This window comes from Vitis vinifera, chromosome 8 (genome assembly GCF_030704535.1).
Source record: "Vitis vinifera cultivar Pinot Noir 40024 chromosome 8, ASM3070453v1".
Lineage (NCBI taxonomy): Eukaryota > Viridiplantae > Streptophyta > Magnoliopsida > Vitales > Vitaceae > Vitis > Vitis vinifera.
The window spans coordinates 21,908,773-21,923,824 of NC_081812.1; the positions used below are offsets into that span (position 1 = coordinate 21,908,773).

The window sequence follows — 15,052 nt, forward strand, 5'->3', positions numbered from 1 at the left end:
TCCAATCATATAGATATTTTCTACATTATAAATTTTACTTTTTACACTCTTATACAAACAAAACGTTACATTTTTATTTATTTATATCATAATGATTTTTTATTTTTTTTAAAACCTATATCCAACCGTATAGATATTTTTCGTATTAAAAAATTTTCTTCCTACACTTTTAGGCAAACACAATGTTCTTTGTTGTGTTTTATATAATTACGAAGTTAAATATATAGATTAAGCAAACCCCCTATATAAAAGTTGAGAATCGACTCTAATACAATTTGTAATGACCTATACTTAATTGTATATATATCGTTTACTTTGGATTCAAGTAGACTCTCATAATTTTAAAACGTGTTTATAAAGTTAAAAGAAGTTTATACATATGTAGAAGTAAAAACTTTCTCAAAAGTAGGACATCACAATTTCAATGATTTCAAATCAAATAAAATAGTAATGTTCATATTTTTTTTATAATATTAATTATTTAAAAAATATATTATTGAAAATAAAATTAAAAATAATAATTTTGTATTTTAAATATGAAAAATATTTTTCTCTAATGAAAATTCTGAAATGTTATATTATATTATAACATAAGTAAAAAGGTTGTGTTTAAATTAAAAGGGTTGAGATTTATTTTAAATTTTAGCCGTTTAAGAAAGAAGTCCGTAAAAAAATTCAAAATTTCACGTATTAAATATTAACTCCTTAAACTCGAAGTCTTCAAGGCCAATCCCTGATTCTCTCGCGCGCTCCACAAAGAAACGAGCAAGAGGAGAGCTAGGGTTAGGGTTTTCACCTTACTGAAGAAGAAAATGGGCTCATCCGTTTGTGTCCGAGTCCAATTGCGAACCTCAACGACCTTATCTCAAAGCTCATGCAGTGCAAGCCATTCGCAGAGCACCAGGTTCTACTTTCTCCCCGATTTGCTGTTTTGGTTGCGGAAAGTACTTAGGAAAAGAAAAAAAATTAAAATTTGAATATTACGTTGTTTGAGAAAGGGCATGACAAAGACATAAAAGAGAAGATATTAGAGTTGTCTACATTTTGATTTCCATGGAAGCGCATTCGTTGGTCTAGGCGATTAGTTTCCTTTCATCTACGTCTTGTGTATCTCAATTTTCTTGATTTCTCATTGCAATAGATTAGTACATTCCATACATGATACGGGATAGAAAGGACTTGAATTATTAATCATATAAGTCAAGAAAAGAACAAAAGAAACGAAATTTGGGATGCTATCTATATGCCTTTGTTTTTAATGGAAGAAAGCAACGTCCATGTAGCGACCCCTCCCTATAGGAAACACGTGGCACACATCTCACAGTGACACGTGGCACGTGATATCAGCCGGACCATCATCATCCGGATTCCCCTAAGGATACGCGTGATGCAGTTCTCCTATCCGGACCGCCTCAAGGAAAGGCAAATGACGTTTCAGCTTCTCCTATCCAAGGAAGAGCAAACGTCGCTGGCAAAGCACAGACATCCGGACAACCTTCATAATACATTCGCTCCACAATACATCCGGGTAATCAGCATGTGCCATCCGGATATAATCGTCCGGATCATCAATTAAAGTAAAGCGAGTCTTACACGCTATCACAGCCAACAACCATGGCCCACATCCTGCCACCTTCAGAGTGAGAAGACAAGATGAAATGACAGCAAGTCATTTCCCACGATCTCTGACAGTCGCATCACCTACCATGGTTTCTGACAGCTGCTCGTAGGGTGATGATGCTCCTACTAACGCCTATTATCATCATAACAACATAAAATATCTCATCACCATTAATGAGAAGAACAGTACCCCTGAAGCTGTATATATATGCCTTCACACGAAGAAGAAAGGGATCTCCTGGTAACCTCCTGATACCTAGTAAAAGGCCAACTGATTTATATATATCTCTTACCATGGCTAACAAGATCATCGGAGGGTGCGTCCGGACACTCTGTTCGGATGCCTTCTTGCAGGTATAAACGGCTGGATCAAGAACCTTTATGGGTTGAAATCGCGCGTCCATCCATCTGGCAACTATGTGGATCATCAAAGACGCGAGGTATCAACATTGGCGCTGTCTGTGGGAAATTTTTTTACTTTGATTCAGTCACTAAAAAGAATGGCCACACCTTCCCAAAACCGTTCATCTGGTAGGGGAGAGGATGATAATTTTGAGTGGCGCCTAGCCATCGAAAGGAGACAGTTGGCAAGCGAAAAACAGCTGAAAGCTCTCCTCTAGGAGACAGAAAGATTGAGAGAAGAAAACGCTGTGTTACGCATCCAAGCTTCAACATCAGGGCCTCCTCAACGTCAGCATTCGAGGGGCCAAGTAGCAAACTCAAGGCCTCAACAAGAACCGGAATCAATATATCCTGGGACAACAGGAGCTATCCCAGGAGCGTGCAACGTAAGACCTCATGAGCCACGCATGCCTATGCCTCGAGCTCCCCGTGAGGAAAGCTCAGACTCTACTCACTTTTCAGCAAAAAGACAACGCGATAAAAAATCCCAGTTGTCAAATTCAATGCGCGACTAGGCCCACAAGAGCCTGGAAGATCAAGGCCACCAATGGCCACAACTTGGGCACCACGCCCTGACCTCATGGCCACCCCCATGGTGCAAAATGTTCACCCGCATCTTGACCCCGTAATCACCCCCGTGATGCGGAACGTTCATTCGCACCCAGCGGAACAACCAATTGGGAGAAACATCCCAAACGGGCCACCCATTGGCTCCATCAGTAAAAGGCTGGATGACATGCTCTCCACGCCTTTCTGCTCTCATATTATTAATTACGAGCCCCCAAGGGGATTCCTCGTACCAAAATTTTCCACATACGATGGAACCAACGATCCATTCGATCACATCATGCATTATCGACAGCTCATGACGGTCGATATTGGCAACGATGCACTACTATGCAAAGTATTTCCTGCCAGCCTACAAGGGCAGGCCCTCTCATGGTTTCATCGCCTACCTCCCAACTCTGTTGACAATTTCAGGGACCTGTCTGAAGCTTTCGTGGGACAATATTTGTGCTTCGCACGACACAAACAAAATATCAGCACCTTGCAGAACATAAAAATGCAAGATAACGAATCCTTAAGGGAATTTGTGAAGCGGTTTGGCCAAGTCGTACTTCAAGTGGAAGCTTGCAGTATGGATGCTGTCCTACAGATCTTCAAACAAAGCATCTGTCCAGGCACTCCATTTTTCGAATCATTGGCTAAAAAGCCTCCTACTACGATGAATGACTTATTCAGACGAGCCAACAAATATTCAATGCTCGAAGATGACGTACGTGCAGCCACCTAGCAAGTTTTGGTTGCCGGACGGCCGTCTAGAAGTAATTCGGAGAGAGATACTAAACCTTTGGATAGGCCAAAACCGTCTGACCGAAGGCAGGAAGGGCCAAGTCGCCCGGAAATGCCGCCTCTCACACATCTTTCCATATCATATGAGAAGCTTCTCCCGATGATCCAGGACTTGTCCGACTTCAAGTGGCCTAGACCCATTGGAACGGACCCATCCACAAGGGATCGTAGCAGGAGATGTGCCTTCCACAAAGATCATGGCCATACAACAGAGACATGCCGATCTTTCCAGTATCTGGTCGAAAGGCTCATAAAAGCAGGGCATTTGAAGCAATACCTCCGATCAGATAATGGACGAAGGGACGCACCCCAGCTGCCCCCAAGGCCGTTATAAACTATATTACCGGAGGTCCATCTGACGAGGAATACGACTCTAGGCGAAAGAGGCAAAAATTGTTGCGAGTCGCATCAATACGCGAACGCATCAACTCCATTCGGCCTGGGCTAACTGGAGGGGGCCCTCGCCCCATAGATGGAACAATCATTTTTCCACCAGTGGATCCCACCCGGACACTGCAGCCGCATCGCGACGCCCTCATCTTGTCCTTGGAAATTGGGGACTTCGATGTGCGGCGTATCTTGATTGACCCAGGCAGTTCGGCTGATCTTGTGCAAACATCGGTCGTGGGCCACATGAGACACACTCTCACAGGCCTCGAAAACCCTGGACGAATCCTATCCGGATTCAACGGGTCTTCAACTACATCCTTGGGAGACATTGTACTGCCGGTCCAAGCAGGCCCAGTCACTCTCAACGTACAGTTTTCAGTAGTACAGGAGCTATCACCCTTCAATATCATTTTGGGGCGCACATGGCTCCACTACATGAAAGCTATCCCCTCTACATACCATCAAATGGTGAGTTTTCTCACCAACGATGGTCAAATCGACCTATATGGCAGCCAATTAGCCGCTCGCCAGTGCTATCAGATAGCACGTGAAGCAGGGGCCAACCAGGAGGATGCATCTCCCCCTGAACCCAGCATTATACATGACCAATAGCAATTATTGGGTCCGGCGGACAAAGATCCCCCGGCAGCAGATCCCTTACAAACAATCCAAATTTCGGAGGAAAACACTCATCTCACGAATATCAGTTCCCTCATGACACGAGAAGAAACGCAGAGCATGCAAAATATTCTCAGACAAAACCACGACATCTTCGCATGGGCACATTCTGACATGAAGGGAATTCATCCCTCCATTGCATCTCACAGGCTTAACGTCTTTTTAACTGCCAGACCCAGCCGGCAGAGGATTAGGCAATTCCACCCGGATAGACAAAGAGTCATCCGGAATGAGATTGACAAATTGCTCGAAGCCGGATTCATCAGAGAAGTTTCTTATCCGGATTGGTTGGCAAACGTAGTGGTGGTACCCAAAAAAGAAGGAAAATGGCGAGTTTGTGTAGACTATAGCAATCTCAACAATGCGTGTCCAAAAGACAGTTTCCCCTTGCCTCGAATAGATCAGATTGAGGATTCCACCTCCGGGCAAGGAATGCTCTCTTTCTTGGATGCCTTCTCCGGATATCATCAAATCCCCATGTCCCCGGATGACGAAGAAAAGACAGCATTCATAACGCCACACGACCTCTATTGCTACAAAGTCATGCCATTCAGACTCAAAAATGCTGGCGCCACTTATCAAAGATTGATGACTAAAATCTTCAAACCTCTGATAGGCCACTCGGTCGAGGTATATATTGACGATATCGTGGTTAAAAGCAAAACTCGAGAGCAGCATATCCTTCACTTGCAAGAAGTTTTTCACCTCTTGTGAAAGTATGGCATGAAGCTAAATCCTTCCAAATGCACCTTTGGCGTAAGTGCTGGCAAATTTCTGGGATTTATGGTCAGCCAAAGGGGCATAGAAGTCAGCCCGGATCAAGTCAAGGCAGTCATGGAAACACCCCCTCCCAAGAACAAAAAGGAGCTACAACGACTCACAGGCAAGCTCGTCGCATTAGGGCGTTTTATAGCCCGCTTCACTGATGAATTGCGACCCTTCTTCTTGGCAATACGAAAGGCTGGAGCGCATGGATGGACGGACAGTTGCCAGAACGCTTTCGAAAAAATTAAGCATTGTCTTACGCAACCACCCATCTTGAGCAGCCCCGTCCCAAAGGAAAAATTGTACATGTATCTGGCGGTATCAGAATGGGCAATCAGCGCCGTTCTATTCCGCTGCCCCTCACCCAAGGAGCAGAAGCCTATCTACTACGTCAGCAGGGCATTAGCGGACGTAGAAACCAGATATTAAAAAATGGAGCTAACAGTTTTAGCCCTTAGAAGCGCCGCCCAGAAGCTCCGCCCTTATTTCCAAGCTCATCCAGTGATCGTACTAACGGACCAGCCCCTTCGCAATATTCTGCACAAGCCAGATTTAACCGGGAGAATGCTACAATGTGCCATTGAATTAAGCGAGTTTGGAATCGAATTCCAGCCTAGGTTGTCCATGAAAGGCCAAGTAATGGCTGACTTCATACTAGAATATTCCCGAAGACCCAGCCAACACCATGAATCAAGTAAACAAGAATGGTGGACTCTGCGAGTTGACGGAGCCTCACGGTCATCCGGCTCTGGAATTGGGCTCTTACTACAATCCCCAACCGGGGAACATTTGGAGCAAGCCATCCGGCTGGGATTCTCTGCCTCTAACAATGAAGCAGAATATGAGGCTATCTTGTCCAGATTGGACCTCGCCCTTGCTCTATCCGTCTCCAAACTCCGGATCTTCAGCGACTCACAACTCGTGGTAAAACAGGTCCAGGAGGAATATGAGGCTAAGGACGCACGCATGACGCGATACTTAGCTAAAGTAAGAAACACCTTGCAGCAATTCACCGAATGGACAATCGAAAAAATCAAACGAGCTGACAATAGGCGCGCTGATGCTTTGGCCGGCATAGCTGCCTCCCTCCCTATCAAAGAAGCCATTCTATTGCCCATACATGTGCAACCCAACCCCTTTGTCGCAGAAATTTCAACCTGCAATACCATTAAGGCACCCCAAGCGGACGACCGAGAATGGATGTATGACATCACAGAATATATCCGGACAGGAACTCTACCCGAAGATCTCAAACAGGCACACAAAGTCCGAGTGCAAGCTGCCCGTTTCACTTTAATTAGGGGGCACTTGTACAAACGATCCTTCACAGGACCATACCTTCGGTGCCTAGGGCATTTAGAGGCCCAATATGTGTTGGCTGAGTTACATGAGGGAATATGCGGAAATCATTCAGGAGGACGATCTCTGGCACATAGAGCTCATTCGCAAGGATACTATTGGCCAACAATGAAAAAAGACGCGGCAGCATATGTCAAAAGATGTGATAAATGTCAAAGGTATGCCCTCATTCCACATATGCCATCAACAACGTTAAAATCAATCTCAGGCCCATGGCTCTTCGCACAATGGGGCATGGACATAGTGGGACCTCTCCCAGCTGCACCTGCCCAAAAGAAATTTTTGCTTGTTGCCACATATTATTTCAGTAAGTGGGTGAAAGCTGAAGCATATGCTAGCATCAAGGACAAGGATGTCACCAAGTTTGTATGGAAAAATATTATCTGCCGTTTTGGAATTCCCCAAACCATCATAGCCGACAATGGTCCACAATTCGATAGCATTGCATTCAGGAATTTCTGTTCGGAGCTGAACATCCGGAACTCATGCTCCACACCACGATACCCTCAAAGCAATGGGCAAGCAGAAGCCACAAACAAGACCCTAATCACTGCCTTAAAGAAAAGGTTTGAGCAAGCCAAAGGAAAATGGGTCGAGGAGCTGTCCGGCGTCCTATGGGCCTACCGAACTACACCCGGACGGCCAACAGGAAATACTCATTTCGCTCTCGCATATGGAATGGATGCAGTCATTCCTACCGAAATAGGTCTCCCTACTATCCGGACTGACGCAGCAAAACAGAGTGATGCAAGCATGGAATTAGGAAGAAATTTGGATTGGACGGATGAAGTGAGGGAAAACGCGGCCATCCGGATGACAAATTATCAACAAAGGGCATCAGTACATTACAATCACAAAGTGAGGCCAAGAAGCTTCAAAAATGGTATGCTAGTCCTTAGAAAAGTTTTTGAAAATACTACTGAAGTGGGTGCAGGGAAATTCCAAGCCAATTGGGAAGGACCCTATATAGTGTCCAAGACAAGTGACAATAGAGCCTATCATTTACAAAAGTTAGACGGAACTCCATTACTTAGGTCATGGAATGTGTCTAATTTAAAACAGTATTATCAATGAAAAAACAAAGTCAAGTGCAAATGGAAAAAGAATTGTTTTATTGATGTATATAAATGTATGTACAAAGAGGTCTCCGGACCGTAGAAAGTACAAAAAGAAGATTACAGCAAAAAGTTGCAAAAAGACAAAAGCTATCAGGGAGCAGCCTTAAAGTTTCTTCTCTTCACCCGGAGGAATTGAAGGGACATCCCGCTTTATGCCATTCTTCTTCATACAGCAGCGATAGCCGAAGATGAAGGTATCGTCCACTTGTTTTTGATAATCCGCTTCAAGCTCCTCCCTCTCTACAGCAAACTCCCGCTCGAGCTCTTCTTTTTGCACGGATAAGCGCAACTGCAAATCTTCCTTTTGCTTCTTTTCAATAAAAGCCTCTGTCCAGAGTTGCCTCACCTCTCTCCCCATCCGGGCTATCTCATCCTCTGCCTCACGCAGACGGGCAATCGAGGATTCCTCCCGGTCCTTAGCCTCAGCCAATTCCACCCGAAGGGCTTCATTGTCCTCTCGAGCGGTAGATAAGCTGGCTTCAGTCTCCGCCAGTCTCAGGCGCAACTGATCTTCAGCATCTTTGCGCCGAGTGGCGAAGGCCTTCATATAATCAGTGGTCCGCAGCAGGTCAGTGAAAAGATCGTATTGATTGGCCATGCCACAGAGACCACTCACCAGCTGCAGGCAAATAGTCAAAACAAGAAAAGCAAAATTAGAAATCACACCGCAAACGCACATCAGGATGACAAAAATCAAAGAAGCACAAAAGCAGTTTACCGTTTCCACCATCTCGAACATCTGGGCTGAAGGCATGACAGTGGGCAAGCCGGGTGGAATCTGTTTCAGTTTCTCTTCCAACTCCGCGTAGCTAAAAGGACTAGCGGAGCCGCAAGCAGCATTATTAAATGGATCCCCGCCTGATGAGGCAACAAAAGGAGACTCTTGTTCCGGATTCGGGGCCTCCACATTTACGGCCGGATGGATCTCCCCGGGTGCAACCTCAGCCGGGACCATCACAGGGACGGCTGGAGGCTCAGTTGCCATCTCCACTTCGCCCCCATCCGGATGAGCGTCGTGGGCAGATGAGCAACTAACTTCGATCTCTTACTGACGATCTTGAAGCCGCCCGAGGAGTCCGGACCTTAGATTGCGCGCCGAGCGAGGCCTCTTTGAGGGTGGCCCCGTCACCAGAACAAGAGCCAACCGGTCCGGATCGTCAGAGGGCTGACTCTGGCTTTCTGCCCCCGCTTCCTCCATGGGGGTCGCACAAACGGCCTCAGCTGCATCGGCATCCGGATTACGGAAATCCGGATGGTTGACGGACGCAGCTTCCTCAGCCAAATTCGCCAGATGGGTAACCGCTGCCAAGGAGGTGCTTGAATGGTTCAGCCCCGCGACGTGTCCGGATCCGCTAGAGATGGAATGAGGAGCAGGGTTCACTGGCTCCTCTATCATTACCTCCGCCTCGTGAGTAATGGGCGGAGGAGCAAATTCCTTGGGAGAAGTGGGCTCCTTCACGTCCTTCCCATTCTTCTTCACCAGCTTCCTCCTTTTCGCTGGAGTTTTCTTTGGAGAAGAGTCTGCGTCGTGTTTCTGTCCGGGAGCCTTCCGAAGGGTCCCTTCGTTTTTCTTCTTCTCCCGATTGTCCAGGAGAACTCGGCGTTTTTCAGCGTCAGCCTCTTTTGACGCCTGGTAAATCGGGAGATCCTTCACAATATAATGCTCCCCGGGCACTACCTCCTTTGGCATTTTCCTGGGGAGAATGTTGATGACGTACTCTTGGGGCTCCCGGACGACCGCCGTCAGGTTCTGCGCAGTCAGCAGCGTCTTGCACCGCCTCTCCTTGGCGTCTATCTCAAAAAGCTTGCTGAGACAGCCAAAAGACGCATTTTCCACCCAATCCACGAGGTGGCCCCTTTTTTCCGCGCCTGCATTAACAGTAGCAAAGGTTGAGAATACCATCCGAAGAGATCAACAAGAAAACAATAAGGTAAAAATCCGGACAGAAGTCGCAAAGCAAACTTACCCGGAATCTTTAAGGAATAGTTTGGAGAGAAAGGCCTCGCCGGATGCCTCGACCCCGCCCACGCACCCCGGACCATCACCTGTCCCTTCGCCCCTCCCTTCGTCGAGTCGGGCAGTTCCGTCACCAATTGAAGAGAAGGCAGGTGCGCGGATAGGCTGAAGATGTCAGTTTTCGCCTTCTTTAGCGAATAGACGAAGAACACCTCCAGCATTGTGAGGTCGAGGTTGTACAGCATGTTGATAATGCTGCATCCCATCAGCACCCGGATGATATTGGGATGAATGAAGACGGGTGGAATCTTGGTGAAATGAAGGAATTCCATGAGCAATGCCGGCAGGGGGAACCGGAGCCCCGCATTGAATTGTTCCTTGGAGAAGATGACGGTATCTTGTTTAGCTTTTTCAGTAGATACGAGAGCCTCCCCATTTAGAAATTCAACAATTACACCATTTGGAATACAAAACCGATCCCGGAACTCCTTCACGCTCAGTTTGTCTGTAGACTTCTCATGAGCGTCGCTAACTCGGGCAGATGAAGCACTTTTCTTCTTTGAAGACATCTTTTAGCACAAGATTGCACCGAAACCTGCATACAAGGAGCGCAACAGTTAAAGCACAGCAAATCCAGAAAACCAACAAACACCAACATTCAACACACAGTCGCAAGCGATTTACCCAAAACAAGTTAGAAATCAAGCCACTAAACAGACAAGCACAACAAAGGGAAAACAAAAAGCAAAGTGCACGTACCAAATAGAAATTCCGAGAAGAAAGGTTGATGTTGCGATACAAAATCATCGGCAAGAAAAACTCTAGGGTTTTTCACTCAGAAAAGCAAAGGAAAGCACAGAAGAAAGAAGAAAGTAAGTAATCTCAGAAAAAACGCAGTATGAGAAAAATGCAAAAAGAAGGAACAGTGCGCTATTTATAGGGGGACAAACCCTCGGAAAGCCAAACGCCCAAGTAAATGCCATCATTGAAACGACATATTGCCTGGGGATACATAGGGTCGGCGGCTCGTCATAAAGGCCTTTTTTGGCTTCCGCACCCCCACTCGCCACGTGGCCCAGTCAGACGAAGAGACCTCTTCAATTTTCAAAAAAGCCAATTATTTTTAACCCGCCCATTTTTTGGGCAAAATAGGCAAGTTAAAAAGGGGGGCAATGTAGGGACCCCTCCCTCTGGGAAACACGTGGCACACATCTCACAGTGACACATGGCACGTGATATCAGCTGGACCATCATCATCCGGATTCCCCTAAGGATACGCGTGATGCAGTTCTCCTATCCGGACCGCCTCAAGGAAAGACAAATGACGTTTCAACTTCTCCTATCCAAGGAAGAGCAAACGTCGCTGGCAAAGCACAGACATCCGGACAACCTTCATAATACATCCGCTCCACAATACATCCGGGTAATCAGCATGTGTCATCCGGATATAATCGTCCGGATCATCAATTAAAGTAAAGCGAGTCTTACACGCTATCACAACCAACAGCCATGGCCCACATCCTGCCACCTTCAGAGTGAGAAGACAAGATGAAATGACAGCAAGTCACTTCCCACAATCTCTGACAGCCGCATCACCTACCATGGTTTCTGACAGCCGCTCGTAGGGTGATGATGCTCCTACTAACGCCTATTATCATCATAACAACATAAAATATCTCCTCACCATTAATGAGAAGAACAGTACCCCTGAAGCTGTATATATATGCCTTCACACAAAGAAGAAAGGGATCTCCTGGTAACCTCCTGATACCTAGTAAAAGACCAACTGATTTATATCTCTCTCTTACCATGACTAACAAGATCATCGGAGGGTGCGTCCGGACACCCTGTCCGGATACCTTCTTGTAGGTATAAACGGCTGGATCAAGAACCTTTATGGGTTGAAATCGCGCGTCTATCTATCTGGCAACTACGTGGATCATCAAAGACGCGAGGTATCAACAGTCCAGATAAGTCCTTTCTCCATGCTTTTACTGTGGGTTAGCTTCTAATAAATATCCATTTTAGAGCTACACATGGTCACTTTCTGGAACTTCCCAAACAAGCACCTTTCCCATGTATTGTGGAACCATTTTTTTCCTTCCAAAATTATTCATTATTGGGGATCATTAGTTTAGGCATTACTAGTTGCTAATTGGTCTATTGCATGTTGCTGAAATTTCCGGATCACTATCTGTTTATGGAAAAACTTGGTGTTCGTGGGCCCTGCTGGCTACCCACAGATGTCGACTTTTCAACTTTGCTATACTTGTCTCCTCACCACTAGATTTAGTCAACTTATTTTCCCACCTTGGGTGTGACTAACCTTTAATGTGATATTTAAATAGGACTCAACTTGAAGGAAAATTGATCTTTTCATTGCTCACTCGTAGTTCTCAAATTGAAAATTCAATGTGATTGTAGGTGGCTCTTAGATAAGCTTTCTTCCTTGTTTGTGTGTTGGTTTTTTATTTTTTATTATTTTCATGCATGCCACATATTCATGGACAGTTTCATGATCTTATAGAGCTTTTTCTAATTGGTGGAAGGTGTCAGTTCTGTTTATGGGTTGTGTTCAACTCTTTTGTTTGAGCTTTGGAAAAGTCCAAAAATACTCATGGAGTCCCGCCAAATGGATTATTTTGAAGATCTTCCCATCGAGTATAGTTGAGTCCAATTGTGTATTTTCCTTTTGACTATTCTTTCACGTGAAGTTCAGACATTTTCTTATTTGAAAAAGTTCAGATTTTGGAACTTATATTTTATTCTTCTTCTTCTTCCTTTTTCTCCCTTCAGGTTCCAGATACCTATTACTTATTTATGGGAGATTATTTGGACGATGGAGATTATTCTTCTTATGATTAATCTACAGGTATGGCAGTGCTAATGTTTGGAAGCTGTCACAGACCCCTTTGACTACTTCCCATTAACAGCCTTGGTTTGTAATAATTTGCCAATTGGGGCTTGCATGCTATATGATGCTTGCTAGTAACTGAAACATTGATACAAGGAGGAAAAAATTACGGACAGATTTATGAATCTACATTGGTTAATAAATTTGAAAATAAGAAGTTTGTTTTATGATTTGAGTATCAAGAGGCTGTTGCTAGGTGTTTTCTTTTTCGTTTTCCCTTTGGCGTATCATTAGGTACATTTATTTATTTTTTGGGAGGTTCATGATGTGTGAAGAAGTTTTTCTGTTGATTTCCACTCATTCATACTCCATTGAGACCCTTAATGTCATTAGGAATTCCAATCATGGTCAAGAGGTTCTTCACAAAGGGCCCATGTCTAATCTGTTATGGAATTATCCAGACCATGACGTGATTGGGGTATTTCACCTCATAGTGCTGGATATTCCTTTGGCCAGGTAGCTCGAATCTTTTTATTACTCCCTTCCCTTTAGATTTATTATTTTTTTTGTGGGCAATAAATATTTATAGATACAGCAAATAAGCAGGACACCAAAGTACAAAGTATGTATACAATGGGTACCAGCAAGCTATGCCAATAGAGAGGACACAAAAAGCAATTCCCTCCCTCAGCAAGATCCCTATCAATTAAAGGCATCAGGCCTTCTTTTATATACAACTTAATCCATAATAAAATGTTACTTAGGAGTTAGGAATGAACATTTCAGCTTTTGATTTGATTTTCCTTTTTCCTTTCAATTTTTCAAATCATTTAAAAACTGTAGACAAGTGGCTCTTTATACCTTTTCACATCTTATTCCCACAAAACAAACATGAACTTAAAAGAATGTTTATGAGCGTGGAAGGAAACACCCAGATTATACCGTATATAGACAAGAATAATTGTCATAAAAAACCCTTTTTTTTGACACAGGGAAGGAGAATGTACTACATCCTTTTACTTAACATCCAAACCCATTGAAGTTTGTATGGATGCCTTCCTCCTTTTTCCCTTAATTTTAAATTTAATTTTATTCTGTTCTTTGGATATATCTGAGCAATTTAGTTGTGCAAACAACTTATAGTTTATTGCTAGAGCTCACTGGCTGGTTATGGATGGATTTAGTTTGGATATGGAATTACTTATTTCTGAAAACTTGTCAGCCTCCATATGCACTTTAAAAGGGACTTTTTTTTTCGATGTGCATGCATGAATCTAGATGTGTATTTTGTTGTTGCAGTTGAGCCAGCCACTAGGAGAGGAGAACCAGATGTGACCCTGTAGGATGACTGATCATTTTCTAGGAAGCAGCTGCTCGTCATGTGCTTTCCCAGTGACTTCAGATCATTTTCCATGAAGCAGCTGCTCGCCATGTGCTTTCCCAGCGACTTCATCTCTCTCGCTCACACATGATGGTTGCGAAATTGAATTCCTCTGATGGTTGTGGGAGCTGAAACCATGTAAAAAAAAAAATGTTCATTGCTTGATCTATCTTACATGTCTTCTTGCATGACTCCTTTCTGGGGGAGTTCATTTAGCTGGTCTTCATTTTGCTCTTCCACCCTCCTTTTTGGAACTATGGAAGGATGTATATGATCTTACATTTAAGAATCAGAATAGATGATTTCATACAATTTCTGATTCTATATTTTGTAGGCATTTTTCTACTTCTTCCTCGTTACCCTCAAACAAGACTAGGTTCCGATGAGTATTTGTAGTTGGAATGTACTCATCTTCAGATCCGGGGGCAAGATCATTGGGTTCCACAGCCGATATTTGATTCATAATGCAATTGGAGTTTACTCGACTGCATCCTACCTCATATACTACGTCGCCTTATAAGTTCCAAAGGCTAAATACATGAGAGAAGTTATTTCAAATGTTTCCCCTATTGGTTTGTCTCCCATATTTGGTCTCAGTTTCTAGCTTCCATTTGAAGTAAAGAATTTAGTATGTTTGTGATGAAAATATTGATAATTATAGATGTATTGATATTTTGATTTTATAGATATATTGATTGATATTTTGATACAAAATATTGATGAACTTAAAATTAATCAAAACTTATAAAAACATAAGAAAAAACTTTTAGAAATAAAATTAGAAGTATAATAAATATTTTAAGAAATTGATGTATATGTAATATAATTTATCATATTTGATAATAATATTATATGCATCTATAAAAAATATTAATTTTATAAGTGTATGTTTATTATTAAATTATATCAAATATTATTTGATAATAATATTATTATATTCAATTATAATATATCTAATTTAAAAATATATGTAATATTAAAATTGTATTATATTTAATTCAATCGTATTAAATGATATAAAATAAATTATGATATATGTATAATTTTTTAATATTTAAGTAATATGTTAATGATGTTAAAAACATTATGAAAAAAATTATCATGTTAATTTTTATATTTTTTTATGATCAATTAAATAATTTTTTTATTTAATTATAAAATAATTATAATTAATT

General features: G+C 43.0%; 1 long non-coding RNA gene across 1 annotated transcript; it reads left to right on the forward strand.

The window, feature by feature from the left end:
- Positions 1-700: 700 nt before the first annotated feature.
- On the forward strand, positions 701-14,204 carry LOC109122971 (uncharacterized). The gene is made up of 3 exons (XR_009466465.1): positions 701-904; positions 12,439-12,514; positions 13,796-14,204. It is a non-coding gene; the product is annotated as an uncharacterized LOC109122971 (long non-coding RNA).
- The last annotated feature ends 848 nt before the right edge of the window (positions 14,205-15,052 follow it).